The sequence below is a fragment of the Kogia breviceps genome, chromosome 14 (assembly GCF_026419965.1).
Source record: "Kogia breviceps isolate mKogBre1 chromosome 14, mKogBre1 haplotype 1, whole genome shotgun sequence".
NCBI classification, from domain to species: Eukaryota; Metazoa; Chordata; class Mammalia; order Artiodactyla; family Physeteridae; genus Kogia; species Kogia breviceps.
In genome coordinates, this window is record NC_081323.1 from 38,720,640 (window position 1) to 38,732,045 (window position 11,406).

At 38.5% G+C, this 11,406-nt stretch overlaps 1 pseudogene; it reads right to left on the bottom strand.

Annotated features, from left to right (window-relative positions):
- Positions 1-234: 234 nt before the first annotated feature.
- Positions 235-10,678, bottom strand: LOC131741565 (elongin-B pseudogene; annotated as a pseudogene).
- Between the last annotated feature and the right edge of the window lie 728 nt (positions 10,679-11,406).

Here is an 11,406-nt window from a genome sequence, read left to right on the forward strand (position 1 = left end):
GCATTGGCAGGCTGATTCTTAACCACTGTGCCACCAGGGAAATCTACTTCTTGAAAGTGTGATCCCCTGATGCCTGCTATACATAGCAAATTCCTGAAGGAAAATACCAGAATATGGATGAGCTGAATGCCAAAATCTGGGTTGATTTTTCTTTTCTTTCTTTTTTTTTGTTTTTTGGCACCCAATCTATTTTATGGAGTGGGGGGAGTGGGGGGAGGCCCTGAGGGGGAGCTCTCACTGCACAGCTTGTTCATTAGCGCTGCTTCCTGGGTCCTGCGGCTTCATCACATCCGGCAGCTTCGGTGGGCTGGAGAAGGGCTTGATGGGCAGGGTCTCAAATGCTTCACCTGCCTGTAAGGCTAGCCCCACCTGCGGCTGGGTCTGGCTGGTGAAGCCACACTCACCCAATATCTTGCCATCATCCAGAAACCGGTGGTCCTTGTACGGCCGCTGCTCGAGGATGCCCTCGACGATGCGCTTCAACAGGAACATGGTGCTGGATGGACTCTATGCCTTCCAGGAAGATGATGGTCTTGCGGCGTCGGATTTTGAGGAACACGTCCACACCGGCTACAGCCTCTCCTCTTCTACTAGCCGGCAGCTCCGCCCCCTTCCTGGCAGCCCACACGCTGGCCCCCAGGGTGCCCGAACCCGGCGGCCCCGCCCTGCCCCGCCACGCTGGGGTTGATTTTTCTAATCAAGGGGAAGTGAGTAATTTGAAATGCTAAGGATTTAAACGGGTCATGAGCTTTCTCTTAGAAATAAAGAATTTGGTATTTCTCTGTTTTCAACATGTGTAATAGATTCTGAAGGAGATTCTGAGAATCTATGGTGCTGTTAAGCTGAATCCATTGTACAAATGAATAGTGTATAATTATTGCAAAATGTATAATTTTCAATTGTATATTCGTGGATTTAAATCACTTCTGATGTGACTTTCCCCTGAAGCGATTTTTCTGATTTCATGTTCATGCTTTTTTATTAATATTGTTGCAGAGAAAAAATATCCTCCAAACTTGGAAGAAAAAAAAAAAAAAAGATTGTGTCACTTTGTTTTTACTTTTAGACAATGTCTTGTTCCTAGGTCAAAGTTGACAAGTTTTGTTTGTTTTCTGTAAAGGGCCAGATAATAAATATTTTAGACTGTGTTCACCACCTGGTCTCTATTCAACTCTGTAGCAAAAGCAGCCATGTATAATACATAACAAATGGCTGTGGCAGTGTTCCAACAAAACTTTATTTACAAAAAACAAGTGGTCAGCTAAGCCCAACTATAGTCTGCTGACCACTGCCCTAGAGTCACAAGATATACAAGGTTATTTGATTTGCCATTTACTGTTGATTAAGGCCCAGACAACTCACAACTTTGTAAAGCTGGATGTTCCTTTATTGGAAACTGGTAAGATATAAATGATTTCGCCCAATATTAGGCAAATAATTTTTATGCAATGAAAATTATTTTTGCCCGATAATAACATGAATGATTTCTCTTACGTAGAAAAGTTAGTCCCAAAGACTGGTCTTATTTCTGGTAGGACAATGGCCAATTTTGCATCTAACTTTGTGATTTATCACAGCATTCTTCCTTTTCTTCATTGATTATATAATCGTTAGTTCTCTGTATTTTTTTATAAAGCCAGAAATGGTATGATCCTTTTTTATTTATTTATTATAAATTTATAAATTTATTTATTTTTGGCTGTGTTGGGTCTTTGTTGCTGTGCGTGGGCTTTCTCTAGTTGTGGCAAGCTGGGGCTACTCTGTTGCGGTGTCCGGGTTTCTTACTGAGGTGGCTTCTATTGTTGCAGAGCATGGGCTCTAGGTGAGTAGGCTTCAGTAGTTGTGGCACACAGGCTCAGTAGTTGTGGCATGCAGGCTCAGTAGTTGTGGTGCACAGGCTTAGTTGCTCCACGGCATGTGGGATCTTCCCGGACCAGGGATTGAACACCTGTCCCCTGCATTGGCAGGCAGATTCTTAACCACTGTGCCACCAGGGAAACCCTCCCTGTATTCTTTTCTGAACCAACTTTGTCATCCTGGGGTCTCCCTCATTAATGAGTTTAATAAAACTTGTATTTCTGCTCATTATGGTTTTATATAAGAATTGCAATCTATTAAACACTTTGAAAATTATACTTTGGATATCATTCTGTTAAGATTATTTACCTAGATTAGACCCCATGTCTTTGTGCTTCAATTTTATGACCTGAGAGAGGAAGGAAAAAATGTTCTCAACTTCAAAACCAACTGGCGATTCTAAAATAATGGAACTAAGAGCTAAAGATAAGTAAAAACTATCTGAATGTGATACAGAAGCCATGGGTGCCTTGGATGGAGCAACCATTTAATCTAAATGCTGGGATGTGGCTTCAAGTTTGGCGATAGTAGAAAGTGTAGGAGACCAGAATGTGCGACCCCAAAATATACCTCTTTAGCATAAATGGCAGTATTTAGAATTGACTATTTTGACAAACAGCAGACACAGGAGAAGTTCTGAAAACAAGGTATAAGTTGTCTTTTTGTAAGGGAAATTTCCATTTGTAGAGGAAATTTCCATTTGTGAAGGTGTCTTCCTCTCTGTACCAGGAAAAAAAAGAAGGATGCCTGTAAATCACAAGAAACTCATCAATAGAGAAGGAACAGTCTTAAATCTGCATAACAAACCTTACCCTTCTTTACATACTTTTCCTGGTCACCTTCCCATAACTTACCTCCCCACACCCCCACCCCAAACCCTTCTTCTTTTGTTTTAAGTGAAGATGGCATTTAGGCCCAAGTTCTAGCCACCTCTTTGAGTTACTCATTTGTGAGTTTCTCCCATGTATATGTGAGATATACATGTTGATAAACTTCTGTTTGTTTTTCTTTTGTTAATCTGTCTTTCACTGCAGGATCCCCAATGGAGAGCCTAAAAGGAAAAGATATTTCTTCTCTCCTACAAAAGCATAGGCATGTTTTTTAAGTTCTATTATAATTTCATAATGTACACAGGATAAACCTCTCACATCAGTTTCTATTTTCTGGCAACATTTATCTCAAGATTTCAGGTAGTTTACCCACTGGAAGTAATCAGCACACTTCTCTAATGTTACCTTCACTTCCATACATTGAAAGTGAAACAGAATTAAGGTATCTTTCAAGTGTATGCTAAAACCATTCATTTAATAATTTTCCCCAAAAAGCAACCCTCAGGGGAATTTGAAAATTCCACCTATAGTTCCCCCTTTGGCTTACAGCAATAACTGTACCTGCTTTCAGGAAAGGCTGAACCTTTGAAGGATAGCTGAGTTCATGCCAATCCGCAGGCAGTGGCAAAATGAAATGAATTTTTTTTCACATTAGACTAGATGGTGTAGTGCCAAGCTGAAAAAACAGTCTGTTTCATGTGTTTTTTTCCTAGTCTTTGATGTGACTTGAAAGTCAAATTGAATGTTTGAGATAAAAATGTCATGCAGATCATAACTCAGTTCTCCTGGGTTCATTGGAGATGGACACAGTTGAGACTCTTGACTGAGGTATAGAGAGGTCAGTTCAGCTATGCTGTTCCCCAGCCATCCCCTGCTATTCCTCACTCCAAAAGAGTAGTTCACTTTATTATGTCCAGTTGAACCTCAGGTAAGAGGTTCAGCTGGGCTCCTAGAAGCTTAAAGACAGTCAATTCATGAAAGTATTAAAGGATAATTTTTTAGAAAAAATAAACCCATGTACATATTTAAAATGGACACATGTCAAAGTTTTTATTTAATTCATTAATTAATGAGGGAACCAGTAAGATGTTACCACCAGTTCAAAGAAGACTCCAAAAAGGATACACATATGTAGGCTATCAGGAATGATGCAATGAATTTGGATTTGCTTAACTTGTGCCAAAATAGCTTCTTCCACAGAGAGGGAGGAAAATTAATGGAACCTCCTCCAAATTCATTTGCATATTTGTGGACAAGAATCATTTGTATCTCTTTCAGTTCTCTAAAACTTACAGATTTGTAGAAAACATTAATACAATGAAAGGTATAAAGACTCCATAGAATCAGATAACTTGGAGGGGTATGCTAGACAATGCCTAGTTTTCCATTGAAAACATCAGGAATTTTTTAGCTGTATTTCAGTCCTTCATAATTTTTCCCTGCAAAAGAAAACCTGACTAACATTATGTTTGTATCTCTAAGGTTATATAAAACAAAAAAGGCGATAGTGTTCTTCTCCTGCATCTGTTTGCCAGAAACAATCACAATAGGACAACAAATGGACTGAGTAGCAGATACTTGAAAGCTGGAGAAATCAAATGGAAGGAAAGTAAACTTTTACCCTTTGCTTAATCATTGTCTTTATAGCACATTACTTTGTGTTTCACGTTGTGGAAAATTTTAAGAGAAACACTACATGGATGGGCTGTCCTTTAAGCTACAGTGTTTTGATTTCACAATCTTTCAGCATTTTGGAATGTCAGGAAAAGCACCATGAATCTTTTAACCCTGAATCAAAAGCTTTGGAAAATAATATGAAAGTCTTATGACAATTTTTCATGGAAGAATTAGGAGACACCACACTGCATTCAATCCAGCAAGCCTTCCTAACACCTCTTCTTACACACCTCTTCCCACACCCCAAAATTCCACTCCTAATGGTTGTTCCTGAATCCCTTCTCTCTCACCTATGTTCCAAAAGCCTTTAGTTGTGCTAGCTTATCTCCCTATCATTTCTTTTTTTGTTTTTATATAAAGTAATTTCATCTTCTCATCTTCTTCAAGTTTTCTCTCCTTCTACTATGCCTCTCAGCACAACATCCTGGTAAACGAACCAAACAAATACTATATCCTTTGAAGTGAATGAAGAGGGATACCACAAAAACTTGTAATTTGATATGTTCCTTCTTGCCACACTTTATTTTCAACTTAAAGATTAAATCTCTTTGCTATATACCTTGGAATATAATAGCTGCCACATCATAATTTTAAGTAGGTACACCACACAAGGTAATAATTTTTATAAAAATGATAACATTTGTAAAAAAAAGGATTCCTAAGCTTTTTCTGAATGTTAACTGGGTTCCTCCTGACACTCTCAAAATTTGGGCAGGCAAAGGACTGTATTAGTTTTCTAGTTCTACCATAACAGAGTACCCCAGAATGGATGGCATAAACAACAAAGATTTATTCTCTCACAATTCTGGAGGCTGGAAGTCCAAGATCAAGGTATTGCCAGGGTTGGTTTCTTTTGAGGCCTTTCTCTTTGGCTTGCTATCTTCTCCCTGTGTCTTTACATGGTCTTCCCTCCATGTGTATCTGTATTCCAATCTCCTCTTCATTTAACGACACCAGTCACATTGGATTAGGGACTACACTAATGACATCATTTTAACTTAATTCCCTCTTTAAAGGCCCCATATTAAAACACAGTCACATTTTGAGGTACAGAAGGTTAAGATTTCAACATATGAATTTTCTAGGACCATAATTCATCTGTCAACAAGGACTGTTCTTTACATTTCAGTAGAAGAAGAATGTCAGGTGTTCAGGGACTAAGTGACCTCTGAACAATCTAAGGAACACAGCCAGCACATGCAATTGATAACCTGTACTACGGATTTCTTTAAGTCATTCTTAGAAGAAAGAGTTGTTAGAATACAGACCTTCTTAGAGTTTCAGAGTTGGCATTATAGAACAAGAAAGCAATGCTTTTTTTGTCTTTAATTTAAAGGTATAAATGATGGACATATGCCAAACTTATAAATATCCTTCAAGGTATCTAGGCTAACTATTTCCATAGCTGGTCTAAATATTCATGCAAAAGTATTATAGGTATTTTTTTGTGTTTTTTAACAACTGTATTGAGATATAATTTACATAGTATAAAGTTCAGTAGTCTAAAGTGTACAATTATCATGAATATTTATGTGTGTAATTATGTGGGAAATTATTCTGCATTCTATGTAGATTAATTTTAATCTCTATGATAACTCTACAAGGTTGACATCACTGGCATTTGTAGATGAGGACATGAAGCTTAGAAATGGAAATAACTTTCTCAGATTCTCCCAGGTAATAAGTAGGAGAGTTGGTCATTCAAACCCAGGTCTATGGGGTCTAAAACCTAGGCCCTATACACCACACCACTCAGCTAGTCCTTCCCCATTTTACCATATGAAACACATTCTCATTGTATGGAAATGAAAGAGTACAGCTAAATAAAAAGAAAATAAGAATCATTTGCAATCCTTACCCAGAGTTTACCATCTATAACCATTTTGATATGTACCCTTACAGTTGTTTTCCCATTCATATGTGTCAAACACATATAACTTCATACACATAAACTCAGTTGTATCTTTATTTTCTTCAAATAAAATTAAGTGTATCTCTGACCTTCATCCTACAAGGTTGTCAGGAGATCCTGGTAAGTATTGAGGCTCCTGATCTTCCTTGAGGTCAAAGAGAAAATTGGGAGATTTGTGTACTACTGGGAGAGTAGAGGGAGGCCTCTGATCTTCAGTCTAGCATGGCAACCTTCATTATTGTCTATGGTTCAGCAGTTCAGGAGAACAGGAACTGTACTGCTTTAGGGCCCAGAGGAGCACAGAGAGCCTTGCTCCAATGGGAGACTCAGTGCCAGTTTTAGCTTCCTTCTGAGGTCTTGCTACCACCTAAGGGTACTGAGAAGCGTGGGGTCTGGGTCCTCCAGCTCACTGTGCACCTCACTGTACTTTATCTGCCTGTCACTCTTTCTCCTGCAATTCCTTCTCCCATTGTATAATCCCCTTCTTTTAAAACATCTTTATTGGAGTATAATTGCTTTACAATGGTGTGTTAGTTTCTGCTGTATAACAAAGTGAATCAGCTTTATGTATACATATATCCCCATATCCCCTCCCTCTTGCATCTCCCTCCCACTCTCCCTATCCCACCCCTCTAGGTGGTCACAAAACACCGAGTTGATCTCCCTGTGCTATGCGGCTGCTTCCCACTAGCTATCTATTCTACATTTGGTAGTGTATATATGTTCATGCCTCTCTCACTTCATCCCAGTTTACCCTTCCCCCCCTCCCTGTGTCCTCAAGTCCATTCTCTACGTCTGCCTCTTTATTCCTGTCCTTCCCTTAGGTTCTTCAGAAACTTATTTTTTTTTTTTTTAGATTCCATATATATGTGTTAGCATACAGTATTTGTTTTTCTCTTTCTGACTTACTTCACTCTGTATGACAGGCTCAAGGTCCATCCACCTCACTACAAATAATTCAATTTCATTTCTTTTTATGGCTGAGTAATATTCCATTGTATATATGTGCCATATCTTCTTTATCCATTCATCTGTTGATGGACACTTAGGTTGTTTCCATGTCTTGGCTTTTGTAGTTAATGAACATTGTGGTACATGAATCTTTTTGAGTTATGGTTTTCTCAGGGTATATGCCCAGTAGTGGGATTGCTGGGTCATATGGTAGTTCTATTTTTAGTTTTTTAAGGAACCTCCATACTGTTCTCCATAGCGGCTGTATCAATTTACATTCCCACCAATGGTGCAAGAAGGTTCCCTTTTCTCCACACCCTCTCCACCTAAGACATTTCTCCACAGAAGATATACAGATTGCCAACAAACACATGAAAGGATGCTCAACATCACTAATCATTCGAGAAATGCAAATCAAAACTACAATGAGGTATCACCTCAAATCAGTCAGAATGGCCATCATCAAAAAATCTGTATAATCCATTTTACTCAATTTAAAAAAAACAAGAGCTAGGAAGGGAAATGTTTACAGTTCACAACTCCCTTTTGAAAAAAGAGAGAGTTAAAGGACTTGGCTATTGCAAAAAAAAATTTTTACTATATTTATTATTATTTACAAAATCATATTCTACCTGCTGTTTTTATCTAATTTGACAATCTTTATTATTTTTAATTGGATTTTTTCTTATTATTGAGCTTTAAGAATTTTTTGTGTATTTTGGATATAAGTTCTTTATCAGATATGTATTTTGCAATTATTTTCTTCCATTCTGTCTTTCATTTTCTTGTCTTTTTTTTGTGTGTGTGTGTGGTACGTGGACCTCTCACCACTGTGGCCTCTCCTGCTGCGGGGCACAGGCTCCGGACACGCAGGCCCAGCGACCATGGCCCACAGGCCCAGCCGCTCTGCAGCATGCGGGATCTTCCCGGACCGGGGTACGAACCTGCATCCCCTGCATCGGCAAGCAGACTCTCAGCCACTGTGCCACCAGGGAAGCCCTCTTAAGTGTCTTTTATAGAACAGAAATTTTAAATTTTAATAAGATCCAACATATCAGTTTTTCCTTTCATATATTGTGCTTTTGGTATTGCATCTAAACACTCAGTTTCTCAACCCATAGAGATTTTCTCCATTTTCTTCTAGACCTTTTATAGTTTTTCACCTTACCTTTAGATCTATGATTCACTTTGAGTTAATTTTTGTAAAGTGTTAGGTCTATATCTAGTTTCCAATATCACTTATTTAAAATATTGTTCTTTCTCCATTGAATTGCCTTTGAGCCTTTGTCAAAGATCAGTTTGACTTTGTGTGCTAGATATTTGGCTATATTTTGTGGGTCTATTTCTGGGCTCTTAATTCTATTTCATTGATCTATGTGTCTATTTTTTTTACTGATACCATGCTGTTTTGATTATGGTAGCTATATAGTAAGCCTTGAAATTGGGTAGTTTAAGTCCTCCAACTCTGTTCTTCTTTTTCAGTATTGTGTTAGTTATTCTAGGTCTTTTCCTTTTTGATATACATGTTAGAATCAGTTTGTTGATATCTACAAAATAGTTGCTGGGATTTTGATTGGGATTACAGTACATCTATAGAAGAAGTTGGAAAGAATTGACATCTCTGGCCAGGATTGTCCACAAATGACGCATGGGAGTTGGTTGATGAATGCCCAAGCTTTCCCATTGCTCAGGTGTGACATCTCTGTGCATGTTCCACAGAGCATCCCAGAGGTCCCCAGAAGGATCAAGCACCAGTTGCCCACAGTGGCAACTTCTCATTAAGATAGACTTTATTGAATATCTTCTCTTCCCTGTTCACTTTCCCATTCCCCTACCAGTTTTTCTTGTAATCACCTCCCAAATAAACTACTTTTCCTCAAAACCTCTTCTTAGGGCTTGTTTCTGGGGGATACAAACTATGACAAACCTGTGATAACACCCATATACTAAAAGGCAGGCTCACATAAGACAACTCCATTTCCTACATGTACCCAGTTTCCAAAGCAGTACCAGACCTAATCAATTTAGATAGGAATTGCACAGTCAGATAACTTAATGCCTACCCTGAGCATTCAAATTTATTCTGTAAGAGATAGAAAACAAGTGCCCCTCTCAAGTCTGCTCTCTCTCCAGAAGGAAAAAAGGATAAAAACACATTTAATTTCAACAAGCATGCATGTGTGAGAAAATCTACCTCAAAATAGCTAAAATGGTAAAATACATGTAGCTATTTTAAAGCCAGAAGATTTGGATTCTCCTCAGGCAGCTTTTAGCTTCTAGGGTTTTATGGCTCACTAGCTTTAGGTTAGAAAATTAGAATTGCAAAGTATGTTATGGTTTTAGTCTCTGCCATTCTTTCATAGTTTTGTAATAGAAGGGTTTGGGGGAGGTGGGATATGGGAGGGGGGAATAAAGTTAGGGAGGAAGGAATGAAATGTACCAGGAGAACTGGTCCAACTATCTGTCTTAATTTTTAACAGTCTTCAAAGCAAGTCATGCATGCTGAGCACTGCAGAAACACCAGACATTTGTTGGGGGAAAAAAAGTCTTCTGGGAATGCACTCCTTGAGGGGAGAAAATGGCTTCATAAAGGAATGATGCAAACACTATACATTTCCCTGCCAGCAACTTCTCTCTTTATTTGCAATTGCAGAATGAAATATCCCCTACACCGAAGCCTCAGTCAGCTGCAAAAACAATGTGTTGTAATATGATATTTATTTTTGCTGAAATGGAGCCACAGCCTTGCCATTCCAGATTCTGCAGCCTTGCAAAAGCACCCAGAGAGGCTTCGCTGACCTTGGGGGAGTGCAGAAGGCTAATGAAACATCCTCACTTTTGCAATTTAATTTTTCTTCAAGAACCCAAGCCAGAGCTAGACGAGTTTCCATCTAGCTTTCGGAGAGAAAAACAAAAATGAATTAATTAAGATTATCAGACAGCCTTTACAAAATGTAATATCAGCCCTTTATTATGATATAGTATCAGCCAACACTTGCTTCATTTTCCCTGCAAGGAATCGTATTGGAGCTGCTGATCATGGAAGAAGTACTCTGTTGTCTCAACTCACACATTCAAGCAATTTAAATCTAGTCTCCCAGAGACCTGACATCATAAAGGGAAATTATGTTCAGGTCTTCTAATCTATGAAAACATTACCTCAACACTGTTCAATTCAGTCACTATCATGATTTTGCTCTTTCCCTGAATCACCAAACTTCACAGAAGAGAAATTATTGCTCCACTATTTCACCACCTAATATTTCCCTAATTCTAAGATCGGCTGCCATAGAACACTTGAATGATGCTGTTCTTTGGAAGTCCATCAAGGACTTCACCTTCTCCAATCCAATAAGCATTTTTCCATCCTGATGGACTGCACCATTGGATACCGCTTACCTACCTCTCCTTTCATAGTGAAGCCTTGTGTCTTCTTGCCTTTTGTTGACATGGTGCCTCTCTCTTCCTGAGCATCCTCCCAGCCTTCCCTTGTGGTCATTCTCCAAAGGCTCTTTCTTCCAAACTCCTATTCTTTATATTCCATAAACATCCATTCTCATATTTTTAGTCATCACCTCCCTGATGGCTGGAGCTTAAGCAGCAATCTTGAATGATGAAATGCCCTTGAGGATGGAATTCTCTAGTAGAGGATGCTGAAGAGCACATTAGAAGAAACTTGGGCCCCTGATGACTTTGTTGGAGGCACCATATTTGTTTGGCCTTGCATACCTCCTGATTTCTTCTACATGCTAGAATAAACTCTATGTGTTTAAGTCATTGTTAATTTGGATTTTCTGTTATATGCCACAGAATCTAATTTAGGTAGTAAAAATGGGTATAATAATGCCTTCTCATAAAGTCAGTGTAAGGTTGACATGATATAATATAGGTCATATGCCTGGTTCTTATGCTTAGTGAGACAGAGCCCTATGCAGTCAAAACATTGTGGATATTATTATTATAAACTCTATGCCTACACTCGCAGCTTCATAATGACCATACCACAGAATGTCAAGTACATTCAAAACAAATCCCTTCCAAATCCAACTCCTCCTCCTGATTACTTTATTTGTTGGTTTATGACATTACTAATCTTTAGTTGTAAATCAAGGTTTTGATTCTCTTCATTCTTTTCCTCCTAATGTAGAATTAATTGCTAATCTTATTTATGTAGTCCTT